Source organism: Salvelinus fontinalis, chromosome 18 (genome assembly GCF_029448725.1).
Source record: "Salvelinus fontinalis isolate EN_2023a chromosome 18, ASM2944872v1, whole genome shotgun sequence".
Classification (NCBI taxonomy): Eukaryota; Metazoa; Chordata; class Actinopteri; order Salmoniformes; family Salmonidae; genus Salvelinus; species Salvelinus fontinalis.
The window spans coordinates 7,806,665-7,827,667 of record NC_074682.1 but is presented as its reverse complement, the minus strand read 5'-3'; the positions used below and the strand labels follow the sequence as shown (position 1 = coordinate 7,827,667).

General features: G+C 42.9%; 1 pseudogene; it reads right to left on the bottom strand.

Annotated features, from left to right (window-relative positions):
• Positions 1–4,117: 4,117 nt before the first annotated feature.
• The window catches only part of LOC129815855 (immunoglobulin-like and fibronectin type III domain-containing protein 1), a 96,808-nt pseudogene continuing 79,922 nt past the window's right edge, over positions 4,118–21,003 (bottom strand).

The following is a 21,003-nucleotide window of genomic DNA, read 5'->3' as shown; positions in this document are numbered from 1 at the left end:
CTGATACGAGACATATCACTTACTCTTCTTTCTCTAACTGAACGGTTTTACAGTTTTAAAAGTTCAAATGCACTTGTTTTAGGAATTATTTTAATAACTTTTCCTTGCTTTTGGATTGTTAAGGAGACAACCAAAGTAATGTAATCCAGAAGGTGGATTTTGTTAGCATGTTGTGCAAGTTTAAAGTCTTTCTTCTACTCTAAAAAAATACAACTGAGGTTCCACACATAGATACATCCTACATTTATTAAAAACAGCTAAATAATTGAACAGTGCACCAAGGAGTATTTGCTACCTTGATTCCTGAAACGCAGAGCCTGTTGATAGACTATTTTTTTTAAATCGAAATTATACACTGTTTGCTAGCTCAGCTGGTTAGCTAGCTCTCAGTCAAAAATGGCTATCGTCAAAATTCATGAAAGAAATTACTGCTTTTTGGTCTTAATTTAGGGTATAGCATAAGGTTAGCAGTGTGGTTAAGGTTAGGGTTAAGGTTGGTATTAGGTTTAAAATCACATTTTAAGAAGATACATTTTAGAAATAGGCGGGGTTTATGACTTTGACTGTGGTAACTAGTGATGACCCAGTCTCGTTGACCATCAAACGTTGCTAACGCTAGCTAGTTATCCATTTAATATACAGTTCAAGTCGGAAAGTTACATACACTTAGGTTGGAGTCATAAACTCGTTTTTCAACCACTCCACACATTTCTTGTTAACAAAATATAGTTTTGGCAAGTCAGTTAGGACATCTACATTGTGCATGACACAAGTAATTTTTCCAACAATTGTTTACATACAGATTATTTCACTTATAATTCACTGTATCACAATTCCACTGGTTCAGAAGTTAGACTAACACTAAGTTGACTGTGCCTTTAAACAGCTTGGAAATTCCAGAAAATTATGTAATGGCTTTATAAGCTTCTGATAGGCTAATTGACATCATTTGAGTCAATTGGAGGTGTACCTGTGGATGTATTTCAAGACCTACCTTCAAACTCAGTGCCTCTTTGCTTGACATCATGGGAAAATCAAAAGAAATCAGCCAAGACCTCAGCAAAAAAATGTAGACCTCCACAAGTCTGGTGCAATTTCCAAATGTCTGAACTTCTGACCACGTTTATCTGTACAAACAATAGTACGCAAGTATAAACACCATGGGACCATGCAGCCGTCATGTCGCTCAGGTAGGAGACACGTTCTGTCTCCTAGAGATTAACATACCTTGGTTACGAAAAGTGCAAATCAATCCCAGAACAACAGCAAAGGACGTTGTGAAGATGCTGGAGGAAACAGGGACAAAAGTATCTATATCCATATTAAAACGAGTCCTATATCAAACTAACCTGAAAGGCCGCTCAGCAAGGCAGAAGCCACTGCTCCAAAACCGCCATAAAAAAGCCAGACTACGGTTTGCAACTGCACAAGGGGACAAAGATTGTACTTTTTGGAGAAATGTCCACTGGTCTGATGAAACAAAAGTAGAACTGTTTGTCCATAATGACCATCGTTATGTTTGGAGGAAAAAGGGTGAGGCTTGCAAGCCGAAGAACACCATCCCAACCGTGAAGCATCATGTTGTGGGGGTGCTTTGCTGCAGGAGAGACTGGTGCACTTCACAATATAGATGGCGTCATGAGGAGGAAAAGTATGTGGATATATTGAAGCAACATCTCAAGACATCAGTCAGGAAGTTGAAGCTTGGTCGCAAATGGGTCTTCCAAATGGACAACGACCCCAAGCATACTTCCAAAGTTGTGGAAAAATGGCTTAAGGACAACAAAGTGATGGCCACTCCAATACCTTGACAAACCCCTGACCTCAATCCTATAGAAAATTTGTGGGCAGTACTGAAAAGGCATGTGTGAGCAAGGAGGCCTACAAACCTGACTCCGTTACACCAACTCTGTCAGGAGGAATGGGCCAAAATTCACCAACTTATTTTGCGAAGCTTATGGAAGGCTTCCCGAAACGATTGACCCAAGTTAAACAATTTAAAGGCAATGCTACCAAATACCAATTGAGTGTATGTAAACTTCTGACCAAATGGGAAATGTGATGAAAGAACTAAGTCATTCTCTCTACTGTTATTCTGACATTTCACATTCTTAAAATAAAGTGGTGATCCTAACTGACCAAAGACAGGGAATTTGTACTAGGATTAAATGTCAGGAATTGAGAAAAACTGAGTTTAACTGTGTCTGGCTAAGGTGTATGTAAACTTCCGACTTCAACTGTAACTTGTTTTCTCAAAATGTATGTTAGCTAGTTAATGTTCCTGATTAGTAAGGCATAGTCTGTGTTTCATTTAATTGTGTATTAGAAACACAGTTTGAGATCATTGTGAGGGGAGTTCGCCAGTGGTTGAATGGGGAAATGGGCTTCCCGTGAAAATGTTGTCTGAGGTTGCAAGGGTCAATTTGTTCAAGATAATATAAACACCATGTAAGCATATCATTTTATAATGTAACATTTCATAAAATGTGCATGCTTATGCATGCAATCTTCCTACATAATCACTATTGAACTATTAGTTAAGCAAAACATAGATCTTGAAATGTACTTAATTTCGATATTCAATAGACATCTTCATGGATGCTGAATGCTTAATTTGGGAATTGGATGATGTGCTTCCCCTACCATCAACATTCACATACATGTATGTACTTGCATCCTCTAATGACTTTGCATCATCTTAACAACCTTAAATTAAAATCTTTACAAGACACATGACATTCCATTAGCTTGTATAACAGCTTAGGATCATTTTACAATTGGCTTATGATCAAGTAGGGATGTGCAGAGTCACCCAACAGTACACATACTGTATGTGACTATACGTACACATGGCATGGGCAGATGTTATCAGTAATGATGTCAATATGTAATGCATTATCATACCCAGATGTTGACTTTTAGGGGCTTACTTGTTCTCTCTCAGAGTCCTCCTCTCTTTACCTTCAAGCCACAGTCCTTCTGATACATGTGTGGTGTCTTCTTTTTGAGAGGCAATGCACCATTTGCTGGCCTGCCCGTACCCTTCCACCGTGACTGCTGGGGATAGGCTTACTGACATACACAGTACTTATTTGGCAAAAGTGCTGCAGGACTTGAAAAGGAGGTACCAAAGTCAACCAAGAGTTGATGGATAGCTAACTCCTCCCTCAAAACGAAGGTACCTGCTTGACATTGGACCGGGCTCATTCTTATAGAATACACTTTTAAAAAGAGGTTATAGAAGTGTCATTATGAGATTAACTTTCTCAGCAGCAAACATTGAACACTCTCCGGGCATCTCTACATCTTGCATTTTAAAGGTAAGATTCCACTTCTGTTGATGGACCTAGACTGGTTAGTATGCTACTTAAGATAACTTTGGATGTTAAACTGCATGCCAAGGAAAGAGTAAGCATGTAATGATGATCAAGTCTCATTTATCTGATTTCCCTTGTCTGAGGATGTAGTATCACTCTATTGGAGTTTGTCACTATATGACTAATCAAAAGCTACTTGAAAGACTCTCTTCTTTGAGCAGGATATTTAAATATACAATTTTCTAAGTACCTTTGAAGTTAATGAACCACGGCCACACATTAGCAGTTCTCATATGAATGTTTATGCCAGTAAACCATGCAAAGGATTAAACTGTGATCTCTCACTCTGCTTGTTTGTACAGTTTTTTTTTCTAGTTCAAAATGTACTCAAAACCCACTGTAAACAAGAACACATTGCACATGCATAATTTAAATTGCCAGTCATAACGATTTCCTATACCAATATTGCACTTTGATGTGAAAAAAACTACAAACACAACACTGTTCTTGACATGCTTTCAGGCTACTTTTGATTATCGAAGACCATGGTGTTACATTCTTTAATTGGCTCTCCTTAATCCATAGAGTGATGCATTGGGTTTTACTGAGGTTACAAACATATGCAGCACCCAGAATGTAGAATATTATCAAATTAAATGTGATACGGGGAACACTTAACTTGAAAATATATGAATATGTCATTTCTGCACAGAACTAGAAAACTAAACAGAAAACAACAGGATTTGTGTTGAGCTATTTGAAAAAAACAAAGGCATGGTTGTCATCTGTTTAATGCTGATCTACTCTGAAAAACAAGAACACAGAAAGGGACTATTAATAATTCACATTGTGTTAAATGTATTGGTTTTCATTTCAAATTCAATGTTGGCTCCTAAAACACTAGAAGAAATGAGTTGTCTCTCAGATTAGTATTTCAATGTAGTACAGCAAAACGGTTTTCTTTTTATATACAATTGACAGTTAGCTTAGTGGAGCACTCTGCCTTGCCAAGGAGGTTCTCTGCAATGATTTTGTACTCTCCTGAGTCCTTGGCTCCAACCCTCAGTATGAGCATGGAGTAAACACCATAGGTGTTGGAGATGAGGTTGTTGGTGTTGAGGCTGATATTATTGCGGAACCATGTGACATGGGGTGCTGGGTCCCCTCTCACGGCACAGCTCATGTAGCAGTCATAACCTTGTGAAGTGGTGTGCATTTTCAACAGGACAAGAGACTTGGGAGGACGCTCTAGGTTGCAGGTCTCTGGCATTTCCAGCACAAACTTTTCTGAAAGCACAAACACAGAGACGACGTGTACTTTATTAAAGATGAGGTATTTCACACATCCGAATTTGGCACACGGGCTGGACAGAAATTGTAGCAGTAGAAAATGTTTTTGTTTTTTTAAATGTCCACTCACCGTTTGTTGGTCCCAAAAAAGTATATTTGATAAAGCTTTAACATGATACAATAATGGTATAATGTTAAAAGCGTTATTAAAGATCACTTTTGTGAGCAGCAAACTGTGAACTGACACTTAACTTTACCTAACGCCCTAATGACTAGTCGGGGGAGACTTTGGACAAGTCAGTGCCCAATCTCTCATTTATTGGAATTACCAAGAAGTGGCCCCCTAAATTGCTAGCCTTATAGTATCTTATGCATTTACACCAGTCTCATGCCTTTCAAAGCACATGGGCACTGCAAGGACTGGTCCAGAATTCACAATGAAGAGTCATTTCCCATTTTAGTGACTCAGAGGGCTTAGAAAGCCCATGTCAATTTTAGCATGGACACGGAACTGGTACTCTGCCAGGCATGATGTTACAGGCTGTGAACTTGTTAAATCTGCGGTCTGCCACTGTGTGCCATGTTCTCTTGCTTGAGTCTCGCTTAGACACCAGGTAATGCAGCCTGTCGTCCCTCTTCTCATCAGGAGATGGCGTCCAGGAGACGGTCACTGTGCCCTGTACGTTCTCATCTACCTTCACAGGACCTCTAGGCTTGGGCTCATCTAGATCGGACCACAAATAATTGTGTGATTAATGATCAACACTTGACCGCAACTGCTTTTAACTTGGTTGTTTACAGAACCAGTGTCAGCCGTTTTATCAGTATCTCACCTGTGACTCTGGTCTCAATGAATGTCTCTTGGCCAACGATATTATTGATGAGAACGCTGTAGATTCCTGTATCTGAGCGCTCTGAAGATGGAAAGTTGGGATCCCCCTTCAGCATTGCGGATGGTAACCCATTTGGACACAGGTACAGTGGTTCCTCCTTTAAAAGCTGTGAGCTTACACCGTGGGACTTAGAGGTACCCAGCGTCACGGCTTCATTGCTCCAGACCACCACAATGGGGAGTTAGAGCACTCATTATGCATTTGGGTCTCAAGGTTTTTATATGACCAATCATGTCGAATGGTTCCAATGATGAATTTGACACGAGCCACCAGTCCCTGGGTGAAGATGGTTGACAAAACATTACGGAGGAACCAAATGTAGGTAGTTATAACGTCATAATGAGTCAAGCAAAACATTTACAAATGAGAGGAATATGTTAGTTAATGTAGAGACAAACGTTTGTGCATATTGTTTTGTCATGAAGTTAATTTACGAAACATCGCTATTTAGCAAGTTAGCTGACTAGCTAACATTATGACATGAGTATGCATTTTTAATTCATGTCGTTTAATGTTTTAGGGACTCCTGAGAAAACCAGCAAACCAGGCTGTCATCTTGTGAAACAGTGGATGTGTTTACTGCTCCTGGGACATCAATGATTACACATAGTAACTATGCAATAGACAAAAAACATGATTTAAGTAAAGGCTGATTTGTAATTCATATATACAGAAAACAAAACTATGCATATCTAACTCCCTACATCTGCATTAATCTGAGGACACAGGATAGTATTTCAATGAGATACTTAATTTCAACCAGTGGAGAATATGAAACACTTTATTGAAAGAAGCTCTTTATCCAGGTGTTATAAATACATAATACATGCATTATAATTAGGATAATTATAGTATTATATGATATTATATGTAAGAACAGCGGCAGATAGCATATGATTAATGAATTACAGTGCTACCCTAATATTCTCTCAGTTTATCACAATTACGGTGTCTCCTAACCAGCCTTGGGCCCCCAGTTGGCCTGAAGGTTATCTTAAGAGCGGGTGAGGTGACGATGATGGGACTGGCTTCCTCTCTCACATCAAAACATACCTGCAGACAAGAGACAGATGGGTAGAGAGAGCATGATTAAGCCTTGTTTTTTTATTCAAACACAGTCAGTCATCATAATCATCAGGAGGTGAAATGGAAAACTGACCTTGGATCATTAACTCTGGGACTACTACATCTCTGTCTGTAGTTCATTGTAAAGCATCTCTTTAATAATACTTCCTGTTGACCCGACCAAGTGACCTCTCACCTCTGATCATGCTGTGCCCTCTGTGTCAGCCAGTTCAGATGCGGGAGGGGTTCACCAAAACAGCTGATATAACCTAGAGGATTTAGGGAGAAGGGGGAGAGGGAAGAAGAGAAGAAGAGAGACTATTCTGTGTGTGTGTGTGTGTGTGTGTGTGTGTGTGTGTGTGTGTGTGTGTGTGTGTGTGTGTGTGTGTGTGTGTGTGTGTGTGTGTGTGTGTGTGTGTGTGTGTGTGTGTGTGCACGTGTGTGTGTGTGTGTGTGTGTGTGTGTGTGCACGTGTGTGTGTGTGTGTGTGTGTGTGTGGTCTCACAGTGGCTACAAAGTAATTTATGCTGAAAAACAGACACATGACGACAAACAATAGAATATAATGTCAATAGAAGATACTGTATGTGACGCAGACACCTATCGGAGTGTACCTGAAACATTCAAATATAGAGGGCTATGTGTCTCACCACTTGGTTATTGCAAGGCTAACCCCCAGGGAAATCATGACTTGGCAGCAACAGAGAGCAACAGATGGTCCAGTGAAAATGGCTGTGTTTATGTGGTGTAAATCTGAAAATTAACAGCTGACATCTTAAGTTTTTTTTTAAAATTAATGCATGTGAGACAGGTTCCATGTACAACAAGACAGGCAGAGATGAAGAGAGAAAAATAACACAGAACAACTACCTTTGGTTATGGACACTTTTGCCAGCAATAAAGCTTGCACGGCCTGTTCCTCAGACAGTGAACATCTGGCAATATCTACATTTTCGACCCCTTGATCAGCTCGCTCTCTGAAAGTAAAAAAAATAGCTTATTTTTTTGTAGATATGAAAACAATAACTGAGATATGACCATTCAATCTAAAGCAGCAGATGTAATTTTCAGGATACGTCAACACAGCATGTAAAAGTTGGACGGAAGAACGCCCAGTGTTGCTTACCTGAGATGCCATCATCACACAGTCCTTCTTCATAGGTGTCTGCTATGACTTTCTTTGTGTCGGAAAAAAGTTGCTTTCAGAACAATTATTTTTGAAAATAAAAAAAATGTGCTCTTGACAAAAAGACAAAAATGTACCTCCATAGCACATAACAATTTGCCTGTGAATAACCACACCTTCATACAAACGTGCTACTGTATGCAGAATTCTTGACGCACAACCGAAGATGCTGCCATATCCTGCCAGCACACCCACAAGCGAGCCACTCAGGCGCAGAATGATGACGCGTGGAAGAGGGAAAGGAACGAGATGGGACCAACAAAAATTTGTTGCAAGTTGGGGAGGGGGGCTAATAGCTGAATTATTCAACCTTTACTAAAGAATAGTCTAACAGTCGAGTGTGAACCCCCCCCCCCCCCCCCCCCCCCCCCTCCTATCACAGACCAGATTTGCCCTAATGACCAAGGGGTAGCTTGCTACTCAATGTAATAAAGTAATGACTTTTCAAATAAGTTACCTTACACGTTATGTTGGCTGACAACTTGTTAGCTACGCTGTCCTTACGAAGCCCATAGCATATCATTTCAGCAGTATGTACTGGTATGTTAGCTAGCTACCTAACGTTGGAAGTTATACATCAAACTTGCCAGTTTATTAACTATAGGCTATCTAACTACCCAACGTTTATTGACTTGATTATTCCCGTCATTCTTAGCTTAGCTAAATGGTATATTCATTGTGCGTTCTCAATGGACATTCGGGTGCTTTTGGAAATCTACACCGATTTCAGAACACTCTCGTCTGAGTGCACCAGAGCGCAGAATAATGAATTTATGAGCGCTCAACACCGGTTGAGTATGGCCTGTGTCAGTAAATGTGGCAAAAAAACGTATTTAAATTGTATCCAGCAGCACAGTCACCAACTCTCTGGTTATCACAAAAACTGCCTAGCCAGCTCTACAAGGGCGAGTAAAATGGTCAGAGTGGTCTCATTTGTGTCTGGAAGTTGCTAGCAAGCTGGCCAACATTAGCTTGGGTGCTTGACTGCCTTTGTAATGCCAGAACGCTCAAATCAACCTTACTCCTCGGCCCGAACGTCCAGTGTGCACTCCGAGAGTGAAACGGTCTGAATTTACTAACTGACAATCTGACAACGCTCTGAATTTAAGACGTTGTACAGCACCATATTTTCCATTCCATCCATGAGGGTTTCGTTTTTCGTTTTTCTCTGAATAGAAACCCTATTATATTAATCAAATTAATTAAGCCAAATTTCTTAAAATCAATCCCATATACGATGTTATTACAAAAAAGGGTTTTAAGTTCTCTGGTAATGCCATTACGGAATACTGTCAAATGCTTTTCAAAGATGCTGTCTGGTGATCAAACTAGCAATAACTTGCAGTAACAGAAAAAATGTCTGACAATTTAACCTCTACCGAGCACCTACCCCGGGTCCGGGATCACCCCCCACCCCCCCCACACTGTTTAGCATCGCTAGCATAGCGTCACAATTAAATAGTAGCATCTAAATATCATTAAATCACAAGTCCAAGACACCTAATGAAAGATACAGATCATGTGAATAAAGCCACCATTTCAGATTTTTAAAATGTTTTACAGGGAAGACACAATATGTAAATCTATTAGCTAAACACGTTAGCAAAAATCACAATTTTTCTTGTCCACCATTTTCTCTCAACACCAGTAGCTATCACCAATTCGGCTAAACTAAGATATTGATAGCCACTAACCAAGAAAAAAACTCCTCAGATGACAGTCTGATAACATATTTATGGTATAGGATAGGTTTTGTTAGAAAAATGTGCATATTTCAGGTAGATGTCATAGGTTACAATTGCACCCACCGTCACAAATGGACTAGAATAACTACATAGAGCAACGTGTTTACCTACTTACTAATCATCAAACATTTCGTAAAAATACACAGCATACACTAATCGAAAGACACAGATCCTGTGAATACAGACAATATTTCAGATTTTCTAAGTGTCTTACAGCGAAAACACAATAAATCGTTATATTAGCATACCACATATGCAAACGTTACCAGAGCATTGATTCTAGCCAAAGAGAGCGATAACGTAAACATCGCCAAAATATATACATTTTTTCACTAACCTTCTCAGAATTCTTCAGATGACACTCCTGTAACATCACATTACAACATACATATACAGTTTGATCGAAAATGTGCATATTTAGCGGCACAAATCGTGCTTACACAATGGAAATACTGTCCAACTACTCAAGCAATCTGCCCGGCAGCATCATGATAATACAACTATTTTTATCGAAAACTATTCATAAACTTGACAAAAAAAATACAGGTTGGCCATGAAATGAAAGATGCATTAGTTATTAATGCAACCGCTAAGTTAGATTTTAAAAATTAACGTTACTAGACATACAGTGTGCGTTACAGACAGACTAGTGCCGCAATAACGGCGTCACTATTTACCGTTATTGAGTTTACATTTTTCCACATAAAAATGGAATAACATCATAAATAGCTCTTACTTTTCGACGAGCTTCCATCGGAATCTTGGCCAAGTGGTACTTTTGTCCAAAAGAATCGTTGCTTGGTTGTAAAACGTTGCATTCAACTTCTGATATAGCAGCTAACTATAGCTAACAATTGCTAACATTAGCTAACGTGTCCAAATCCTCATTACGCAATACTGAGGAAATTCCGAAAAATAGCAATATACTCGCATAATCTGATATAACTCGGTTTCAAATAGCTTCGTTATGATGTTTCTAACACCTATATCAAATTAAATTACAGACTGATATATCTAAAGTTCATTACTAAGCGTTCGAAAATGGCATCCCGGGGTCTCTCTCTGCGTAAAGTTCAACGTCGAAAAGATGGCGTACCTCACTCCTTGGTGTTTTATAACCTCTGAGAGCTACGCAGGAAGCCCATTCCACTTCTCATTGGTTACTGACATCCAGGGGAAGGCGGGTGCAGTTCGTGTCGTTCCATAGGATATACACACCCCTTTAAACTGAACTGAGATCAGAGCTTCGCTCTCAGACCTTCGCATAACCTGTCATGGATTTCGCTGTAGAAAGAGTTCTGTTCCACTCAGGGACATAATTCAAACGGCTATAGAAACTAGATAGTGTTTTCTATCCAATAATAACAATAATATGCATATTGTACAATCAAGAATTGAGTAGGAAGCCGTTTCATCTGTAGAGACAATTATGCTAATTTGAAACAGCACCCCCTATAGTCGCAAGAAGTTAATGACGTGCCACAGAATGCTGCAGCAGCACGCAAGGTGTGCCGCAGTATGACAGAAATTTTAAAGGAGGAACCACTGTACGCCGTCCTTCAGCCAAGTGACATCTGGCCAAGGAGAGGTCTGTAAAGAATTTCAGAATATAATTACTATATCTATATGACAATACTATCCAAATGGTAATGTGAACATTTAACTTGGGTTCTTTCCACATGTATGGAAGTGGATATTCTTTTAGATTTAGAAATAAATATACATTTTATACTGTACAAAGTTAATGTTGAATCGTGCAGAATTCCCTGCTTGCACCACCATGAAACTCTTGATTTTTTGATCAGTGAATCTTTGCCTGACTGGAGCATAAGAACATGTTTTGTCAACGTTGTGGAGGAGATGCTTGCAATCAAACTAGATCCTCTCAATATTTTGACGCCAATATGGATGTTAGAATTGAATGGTCTTACGAGGTGGAGGCATAGCCAGGATGTAGTTGTCCAGCTCTTGGGGCTTGCCTTCTCCACATTAATTGGTGGTGACCTCTCTCACCCAATACATGGCCATTGACTTCATGCCTTTCACTGTGAAGGAGGTCATGATGATGGGGTTAGTGTTACAGCGATCCCACTCTGGTCTTTCTGCTGGTCTGATCTCCACAAAGTATACCTTGGCTTCATCCTCAATCCCCTCTTCCTCCCTTGGTTTAGTCCAACCCAGGTGGTGTAGGTAGAGTCTCACCTTCAGGTCAAGGACTTTACCGGGGTGCTCTGAAATGATACACATAAGTGAGATATTAATAGGTCTCTTAAAGCTATGAATTAATTTGAAAGAATATCTATGTACTCAAAGTACCATTGAGTATGACCTACTTTTGGGGTCCCTGGAAAACACAAACAGAGCGTTAAATTCACCAGCTCCAGAGTTGTTGATAGCTGCCACGCGGAACTCGTATTCCATTACCTCTATTATTAGTCTTTCACACCAAACTCATTCTCTGTGGTACAAGCAAACGTACAAAAATATAACGTAAGATATGGGTAAAACTGCTATACCTCATCTATGGAATCAACATGGTTAATGGTACTTGCAGATAAACAATAAATTAATACAGAAGTGGTAATGGTGAAACCTTTTATCCTATCATCTGCAGGATGGACAGGGCTCCAGTGATTGCTTCCCTTCTTGCGTTTCTCCATGTTGTATCCCAGAATGTTGGTTCCTCCAGTGTTCGAAGGGGGAATCCATGTCAGAGTGATGCAGTCCTTAAAGGCGTTGACCACTTTGGGTGCAGAAGGGCGTCCAGGGTATGGTAAGTACAGAAATATGATTTGGTTCTGTGTAACTATACTAAATGTTTTTACTTTATTTCAGCATTTGAAGTTGTGGTATAGGAATCCTGGACAATACACATTGAGATTTCCAAAATAACCAATAGTCTTCTGAATCACGCTAAAATGGCCTCAGTGATTTATGCACTCACCTTTGTGCCTGCCTGGACATCCACTGTCTCAATCAACTCACTGTTGCCCATCTCAGTCTCGGCCATGATTTTGTAACAGTACTTCCTGCCATGGTCTACATCAGTGTCTTTGTAGTGGGTCTCTGGACCAATCGGACCCAATTTCTTCCAGAAGGTTGCGGCCTATCTGTTGACGTTTCAGGATGTAGTTTGCTATCTTACAGCCACCATCATCCTTCGGGGGCCTGCACCTGATGTCAATGGCATTTTGAAAGGCTTCAATAATCTCCAGACGCCCGATGGGAGGGGTGGGCTTGTCTGTCAAGAAACAGATTCTTATTTTACTCTCTGTTGGGCTGCTCTAAGCATGGTACAAGTTAATGAATCACTTTGATTGTTTTATGTATTTATTATAACATTTCATTATATCATACAGTTGAAGTCGGAAGTTTACATACACCTTATCGAAATACATTTAAACTCAGTTTTTCTCAATTCCTGACATTTAATCCATGTAAAAATTCACTGTTTTAGGTCAGTTAGGATCGTCACTTTATTTTAAGAATGGGAAATGTCAGAATAATAGTAGAGAGAATTATTTAATTTAGCTTAAATGTATTTCATCACATTCCCAGTGGGTCAGAGGTTTACATACACTCAATTAGTATTTGGTAGCATTGCCATGAAATTGTCTAACTTGGGTCAAACATTTTGAGGAGCCTTCCACAAGCTTCCCACAGTAAGTTTGTGGAATTTTGGCCCATTCCTCCTGACAGAGCTAGTGTAACTGAGACAGGTTTGTAGGCCTCCTTGCTCGCACACCCTATTTCAGTTCAGCCCACACATTTTCTATAAGATTGAGGTCAGGGCTTTGTGATGGCCACTCCAATACTTTGACTTTGTTGCCCTTAAAGTGGCCAATGATTTTGAGCTTGTATGTAGGCAGCAGCCACTCCGTGTTAGTGACGGCTGTTTAACAGTCTGATGGCCTGTTTTTCAGTCTCTTGGTCCCAGCTTTGATGCAAATGTACTGACCTTGCCTTCTGGATGGTAATGGGGTGAACAGGCAGTGGCTCTCGGGTGGTTGTTGTCCTTGATGATCTTTTTTGCCTTCCTGTGACATGGGGTGCTGTAGGTGTCCTGGAGGGCAGGTAGTTTACCCCCGGTGATGCATTGTGCAGAATGCATCACCCTCTGTAGAGCCTTGTATTGTGGGGGTTTTAGGTGACAAGCTACATTTCTTCAGCCTCCTGAGGTTGAAGAGGCACTGTTGCGCCTTCACCCCACTGTCTGTGTGTGTGGGCCATTTCAGTTTGTCCATGATGTGTACGCAGGGGAACTTAAAACGTACCACCTTCTCCACTGCTGTCCCGTCGATGTGGATAGAGAGGGTGCTCCCTCTGCTGTTTCCTGAAGTCTACAATCATCTCCTTTGTTTTGTTGACATTGAGTGAGAGGTTGTTTTCCTGACACTACACTCCGAGTGCCCTCACCTCCCTGTAGGCTGTCTCGTTGTTGTTGGTGATCAAGCCCACTACTGTTGTGTCGTCTTCAAACTTGATGATTGAGTTGGAGGCGTGCATGACCACACAGTCATGGGGGAACAGGGAGTACAGGGGGCTGAGCATTTTCTGGCCACAACTTGTGGACTTGTTTACGTGCTGCTGTGCGGTTTGTTGCTAACGCTACTTTGCTACCTGCCAACTTGATGCTTTTTACTTTTTAATTTTCGTTTTATCTTTCAATTTTTTCCCTCACTCGACTTTTTCATTCAACTTTTTCACCCCGGGCACTTTATCTGGACATGGTTCTTCACGACCACCGGCTGAAGCTAAGTAGTAACATTAACATTATGCCTTTATTGCTGTCACTGTACTCATAATATACAGGAGAACGATCGCCTTATGGTAAGGATAGCTGTGCTGCAAGCCCAGCTTCAGACACAATCATTAGGCAAGGGTAATTTAAGTGTAGGAAAGGATGAAACAGCGTCTGTGCCACCAATAAGTACAGATAGTAGTATAAATATCCTCGCATTAACCGCAGCCGGACAATTTTCTCATGGCTTCTGGAAGGAAATGCTGTAGGAATGCTGAATCACTCATTCAGCAGACAGAAACTTTCAAACAGTTTTCCCCATTAAGCAATGAGTTGGAGTCAGAGGCCGAGCCTTCTCTGGTCTCTCCTCCACCCGTTACGGGGTCTGAGACGCCGAAGCCTCCCACCATTAGCTCTGACAAATTGAAAACCCTAGTCATTGGCGACTCCATTACCCGCAGTATTAGACTTAAAAAGAATAATCCAGCTATCATACATTGTTTACCAGGGGGCAGGGCTACCGACGTTAAGGCTAATCTGAAGATGGTGCTGGCTAAGGCTAAAACTGGTGAGTGTAGAGAGTATAGGGATATTGTTATCTACGTCGGCACCAACGATGTTAGGATGAAACAGTCAGAGATCACCAAGCGCAACAGTGTCGTGTCTTCGGCTATGCCGGATTAAGTGATATGCAATTCTATTTTTAAAAAATCTCTGTAATTAATAATACCTGATTAAGCTAATCAGGTAGATAATTAACTAGAAAGTCGGGGCACCACGAAATAATGTTTACGGAGCTGTTATCTTCCGAATAAAATCTTAAAGACCTAGTAATATCAAAAGCAGTCAATATTAATCGTCACCTTATTTCAGTCTCATCTGAAAGTTGTAAATTCTTGGTTATCTTTACGAACCCTGGCTGTACATTTCAATGAAATATGGTGAAGCCCCAAAATTGCCCTCCCTGGAAGCCTGTGTTTCAGACATAAGGAAGTGGATGGCGGCAAATGTTTTACTTTTAAACTCGTAAAAAACAGAGGTGTTAGTTCTAGGTCCCAAGAAACAAAGACATCTTCTGTTGGATCTGACAATTAATCTTGATGGTCGTACAGTTGTCTCAAATAAAACTCTGAAAGGACCTGGGCGTTACTCTGGACCCTGATCTCTCTTTTGACGAACATATCAAGACTGTTTCAAGGACAGCTTTTTTCCATCTACGTAACATTGCAAAAATCAGAAACTTTCTGTCCATAAATGGAGAAAAATGTATCCATCCTTTTGTCACTTCTAGATTAGACTACTGCAATGCTCTACTTTCGCTACCCGGATAAAGCACTAAATAAACTTCAGTTAGTGCTAAACACGGCTGCTAGAATCTTGCCTATCCAGTGGAAATACGCAGAATCGGTCTCAACCTTTAAGTCTTTATTGAAGACTCATCTCTTCAGTAGGTCTTATGATTGAGTGTGGTCTGGCCCAGGGGTGTGAAGGTGAACGGAAAGACACTGGAGCGATGAACCACCCTTGCTGTCTCTGCCTGGCCGGTTCCCCTCTCTCCACTGGGATTCTCTGCCTCTAACCCTATTACGGGGGCTGAGTCACTGGCTTACTGGTGCTCTTCCATGCCGTCCCTAGGAGGGGTGCATCACTTGAGTGGGTTGAGACACTGATGTGATCTTCCTGTCCGGGTGGGCGCCCCCCTCGGGTTTATGCCGTGGGCCTCGTACACCTCTGGCAAACAGGATGCATGCTTTGTAATATTTGTATTCTGTACAGGCTTCCTTCTGTTCACTCTGTCAATTAGGTTAGTATTGTGGAGTAACTACAATGTTGTTGATCCATCCTGAGTTTTCTCGTATCATTGTCATTAAACTCTGTAACTGTTTTAAAGTGACCAATGACCTCATGAGGAAATCCCTGAGTGGGATCTTTCCTCTCCAGCAACTGGGTTCCATTTTTGATAATAGGAAAACAGTGCTAGCTCTACAGGATATTACATGATAAACTGTTTCTGAATCGTCAAAACAATGGCCTTGCAGGAGGAAGTCTGGGTGGCTGATCCCTGTGATCATAACCCCAGGGACTGTCGATCTGAATTTCTTTCCTGATCACACACAAATAATTAAAAAATGGCAAAATTATTTGATAAAATTGGTATGACTTACTGCTCAAAACACTTGAGATGTACGTTAATGGATGACCAAGTGTAGCATACTTATAATCAGATACAATTATAATCACTATATTATTACATCCATCAATATCATTCAATATTGTACATTTTCAATGTCAGTGATTAAAGGCCATATTCAGACTCAATAATAGTGTAGAAGTAGTAGAACTTCACTAATCCCAGGAAGGTCTTGTTAATAAAGCAATGGCTGATACACCAGGTCGGAATACAGCCCTAAATCACATGCCAGATCTACCAAGAGATCGCACCTACAGTATATGCAACGCTTACATGTGTTTTTTTCAGAGCAACTTTAAGCAAACTAAGCAAACAACATGACATTATCATTATTATCACGTTAAACCAATGTATCATCATTCTCTGAACATTTATGTTACTGTAGGTTCTTCCATTTTTGAGCTGAAATCTGTAGTTGGTGAAACTAACACATTTGTGGCCTGCTGGGGGTCATTTTGCAGGGCTCTGGCAGTGCACCTCCTTGCACAAAGGCGAAGGTAGCGGTCCTGCTGCTGGGTTGTTGCCCTCCTACGGCCTCCTCCACGTCTCCTGATGTACTGGCCTGTCTCCTGGTAGCGCCTGCATGCTCTGGCCACTACGCTGACAGACACAGCAAACCTTTTTGCCACAGTTCGCATTGATGTGCCATCCTGGATGAACTGCACTACCTGAGCCACTTGTGTGGGTTGTAGACTCCGTCTCATACTACCACTAGAGTGAGAGCACCGCCAGCATTCAAAAGTGACCAAAACATCAGCCAGGAAGCATAGGAACTGAGAAGTGGTCTGTGGTCACCACCTGCAGAATCACTCCTGTTTTGGGGGGTGTCTTGCTAATTGCCTATAATTTCCACCTTTTGTCAATTCCATTTGCACAACAGCATGTGAAATGTATTGTCAATCAGTGTTGCTTCCTAAGTGGACAGTTTGATTTCACAGAAGTGTGATTGACTTGGAGTTACATTGTGTTGTTTAAGTGTTCCCTTATTTTTTTGAGCAGTGTAGTTTGTTTATAATAAAGAACACTTTTAAATTGGCCTATACCTGTTGTTCGTGTCCCCTCATTTTTGTCACAGGCTATGAGCCGGCTTGTGACAATATCAACAAACAATGAACATAGTTTTTTTGTCCCTCAGACATCATTGCACGCGTGATAGAACAGCAGAATATGTACTGCAACTTTTTTTTACCACACTGCTGGACGCTCCTCTCCTCCATTTCAGCAACAAAACAAAAACAATAACGTGCTCGGGCGAACAGTGGCACTGTTTTCCCCCTTAGCGGATTTCAGCTTTATTGGTTCTCTCTTCTTCATTATAACCATTGCAAACTTAGCACCCCTGCAGATGCTTAGTCAATCTGACACCAACTTTTTAAAATTGTATCAATCCATATTTCGATATATAACTTGACAACTGTGACTGAATATAAATAATTCCAAACCACTGAGTAATCATCAGCAAAAATAGTTTATATGAAACATTTTTGGAAGCCCATAATCTAAAACCCTGGTCATGAAGGGACCAATCTGTCCTCCCACCAGTGGCAATTTTAGCATGTAAATGTTGATGGTGAAAGCTCCCCCCAAATGTTTTTTAAATGCAAGCCGGCAAAGCCACTACACAAAACAACACAACACTAAACAATACATTAATTGCACTATAACGGTGAAAAACTGTTAGGGCCTACATACAGATGTCCCAACTGCAGAGCTTTCTTTTCCTTACCACCACTACACCACCGCTAGGCCTCTGCGGCAACTGAGTTAGAAAGGACGTCTGTATCTTTGCAGTGACTGGGTGTATTGATACACCATCCAAACTATAATTAATAACTTCACCATGCTAAAAGGGATTTTCTATGTCTGCTTTTAAATTTTTACTCATCGACCAATAGGTGCTCTTCTTCGCGAGGCACTGGAAAACCCCTGTTTTCCCTGTTCTTTGTGGTTGTGTCACGGTCGTTGCTGGAAGAAGACCAAGGTGCAGCGTCGTGAGCGTACATTTTCCTTTTTTATTTCAAAATGTCGCCAACAAAACAACAAATGAAAAACAACCGTGAAGCTTACAGGGCGTCACAAACAAAGTGAACTACCCACAACGAAAGGAGGGAAAAAGGGCAACCTAAGTATGGTTCCCAATGTTAAGGCTGTCGCTCTCCTCATCCTCAGATGAGGTGAGAAGAGAAGGATCTTCAGACCAAAATGCGGAGTCAGGGAAATAAGCCATCTTTAATACAAATACGACGTCGACTAAACAAAACAAAACACTTTCAAAACTTACAAAATAACAAAACGACGTTGACGCAACCTGAACATAAACTTACATAGACAAACGTAAACTCACGAACAGGAACGTACATCGAAACACACGAACAGCCAAACAGCTCCGAAAGTGAAAACACATCGAACACAACGAAGACATCACAGGAGACAATCACCCACAAACAAACAGTGAGAATGCCCTACCTAAATATGACTCTTGATTAGAGGAAAACGCAAACCACCTGCCTCTAATCAAGAGCCATACCAGGCAAACCAAAACCAACATAGAAACAGATAACATAGACTGCCCACCCAAAACACATGCCCTGACCATAAACACATAAAAACAACATAAAACAGGTCAGGACTGTTACAGTACCCCCCCCTCAAGATGCGCACGCCGGGCGCACCAGCACAAAGTCCAGGGGAGGGTCCGGGTGGGCAGTTGACCACGGTGGTGGTTCCGGCTCAGGACGCTGTCCCCATACCACCATAGTCACTCCCCTCTTCTGTCTACCCCTTCTACTGACCACCCTAACACTACCCTCCCCTAAATAAACGGCCAGCACCGGAACAAGGGGCAGCACCGGGACAATGGGCAGCACCGGGACAAGGGGTAGCACCGGGACAAGGGGCAGCACCGGAACAAGGGGCAGCACCAGGATAAGGACCAGCACCGGAATAAGGGACAGCACCGGGACAAGGGGCAGCACCGGGACAAGGGGCAGCACCGGGACAAGGGGCAGCACCGGGACAAGGGGCAGCACCGGGACAAGGGGCAGCACCGGGACAAGGGGCAGCACCGGGACAAGGGGCAACACCGGGACAAGGGGCAGATCCCGGCTGAAGGACTCTGGCAGGTCCTGTTTGGACGGCTCTGGCAGGTCCTGGCTGGACGGCTCTGGCAGGTCCATGCAGGCTGACGGCCCTCGACACTCATGGCAGACTGACGGCTCTCTACGCTCATGGCAGGCTGACGGCTCTCGACGCTCATGGCAGGCTGACGGCTCTCGACGCTCATGGCAGGCTGACGGCTCTCGACGCTCATGGCTCTCTGACGGCTCTCGACGCTCATGGCTCTCTGACGGCTCTGGCTGCTCATGGCTCTCTGACGGCTCTGGCTGCTCATGGCTCTCTGACGGCTCTGGCTGCTCATGGCTCTCTGACGGCTCTGGCTGCTCATGGCTCGCTGGCGGCTCTGGCAGATCCTGTCTGGTTGGCGGCTCTGGCAGATCCTGTCTGGTTGGCGGCTCTGGCAGATCCTGTCTGGTTGGCGGCTCTGGCAGATCCTGTCTGGTTGGCGGCTCTGGCAGATCCTGTCTGGTTGGCGGCTCTGGCAGATCCTGTCTGGTTGGCGGCTCTGGCAGATCCTGTCTGGCTGACGGCTCTAGCGGCTCCTGTCTGGCTGACGGCTCTAGCGGCTCCTGTCTGGCTGACGGCTCTAGCGGCTCCTGTCTGGCGGATGGCTCTGTAGGCTCATGGCAGACGGGCGGCTTTGCAGGCTCATGGCAGACGGGCGGCTTTGCAGGCTCATGGCAGACGGATGGCTCAGACGGCGCTGGGGAGACGGATGGCTCAGATGGCGCTGGAGAGACGGATGGCTCAGATGGCGCTGGGGAGACGGATGGCTCAGATGGCGCTGGGGAGACGGATGGCTCAGATGGCGCTGGGGAGACGGATGGCTCAGATGGCGCTGGGGAGACAGATAGCTCTGTAGGGAGGAGAAGGAGAGACAGCCTGGTGCGTGGTCTAGGCACCGGCTGCGCTGGAGAGGAGGAAACAGCAGGAGAGAGAACCCGGAGAGACAGCCTGGTACGGGGGGCTGCCACCGGAGGACTGGTACATGGAGGTGGCACCGGGTCTACCGGACCGTGAAGGAGGACACGTGCTCTTGAGCACCGAGCCTCCCCAACCCTACCAGGTTGAATGGACCCCGTAGCCCTGCCAGTGCGGCGAGGTGGAGTAGCCCACACTGGCCTATGCAGGCGAACCGGGGACACCACCTGTAAGGCTGGTGCCATGTACACCGGCCCGAGGAGACGTACTGGAGACCAGATACGTTGGGCCGGCTTCATGGCACTCGGCTCGATGCCCAACCTAGCCCTCCCAGTGCGGCAAGGTGGAATAGCCCGCACTGGGCTAAGCACGCGTACTGGGGACACCGTGCGCTTTACCGCATAACACGGTGTCTTACCAGTACGACGCCTTCTACCTCCACGGTAAGCACGGGGAGTTTGCTCGGGTATCTTACCCGGCTTTGCCACACTCCTCGTGTGCCCCCCCCCAAGAAATTTTTTGGTCTTACTCACGGGC